Consider the following 1,306-nt stretch of genomic DNA (forward strand, 5'->3'; position numbering starts at 1 on the left):
GAAGGGTAATGTAATAGGTGGCCCACAGCACACGTTAGCATCCCTGGGTCCACGGGGGTAGAAATTACCGGTAGATAAGTGTCCCTGGGGAAGGGCCAGTTCTTCCTTTCTAATTCTGACTGATGTGGAAGAAGTGGGGGGGACAGAGTTTGCCATGTGACAAACACAGGGATAATGGCTGCAGAGGAGAGTCAGCAATGGGCCTTGAAGTTAGCGACAAAACATCACGCAAAATGAGTCTTAAGAAACCTCCACCTGATCAAAGGAGCAACAGAAACACTGCAGGAGAGGTCACTGTGGCCTCGTGGTGGTCACCAGCAATGTGAGTGTAGCTCCGGAGCTGCTGGTCCAAAATATACATCCAGAATCTTGAGCAAACCCCAGGCCCAAACTGACAGTTACCTGTGCTAATCAGTGTCAAGGTCAAAAAGGACAAGCAGCAACTGTCACAGCTTAGCAGACAAAAGATGGGACTTGAGCCCTGTGGATCCTGGCCAGGAAGGGAAACCATGGCAAACTGGATGCTGAGCCTGCAGATCAGTGGCTGGTATGACACGGAGCTGAGCTCCTGCTTTGACTCCCTGAGGTCTTGTCACTTCGCAGCAGCTAGGTACAGCCTGTGTACCATCTATGCAATCTTTTGGGATCTGAAGTTACTTTGAAATTAAAAAAAAAGTTTAAAACGTTGTTGTACAAAAGTCTTTGTAGTTGTGCTTCCTGTGTATGTGATTAAATCCATTTTGGAAATAAATTAATTTGGCCAGAAGAAAAGAAAAGAGAAAGAGAGATAAACACAGATTATATTTATAGGCATACACACATATTTATGTATTCATATAGATGTATGTTCCCCATTATTTATTTGATAATTTTATATCAAATTAATACTCTGTAAAATAAGTTGTTTGGTTCTTTAACAAAATTATTCATAAAGCTATAAATGTTGAGGTGAGAATTGAATTTCTCCTTCTCTCCATTTCAGATGATCCTTATGTGTGTAGAGTTGACTTTCCTTTCTTTTCTTTTCTTTTCTTTTCTTTTCTTTTCTTTTCTTTTCTTTTCTTATTTTTTTAAAAAAGGAAGGAAAACATATTAAAAAATAGACATCTATTTACAAAATAGCCTAAGAACAACACAATCAAAACAGAGTTACAGACAAAGTTGTAGGAAATTAGCCATGGTTGTTGTACTACTTATTGATATCTTCAAAGTGGTTTCTCAGGAAAACAAATAGAGACAGGCAAAATTGATCAAACAAGTAATCATTAACTGTTCCTTTCAGTAAAGCAATAAAAGACAGTAGTAC

Source organism: Chinchilla lanigera, unplaced genomic scaffold, assembly GCF_000276665.1.
Source record: "Chinchilla lanigera isolate Chin_1 unplaced genomic scaffold, ChiLan1.0 scaffold00035, whole genome shotgun sequence".
NCBI classification, from domain to species: Eukaryota; Metazoa; Chordata; class Mammalia; order Rodentia; family Chinchillidae; genus Chinchilla; species Chinchilla lanigera.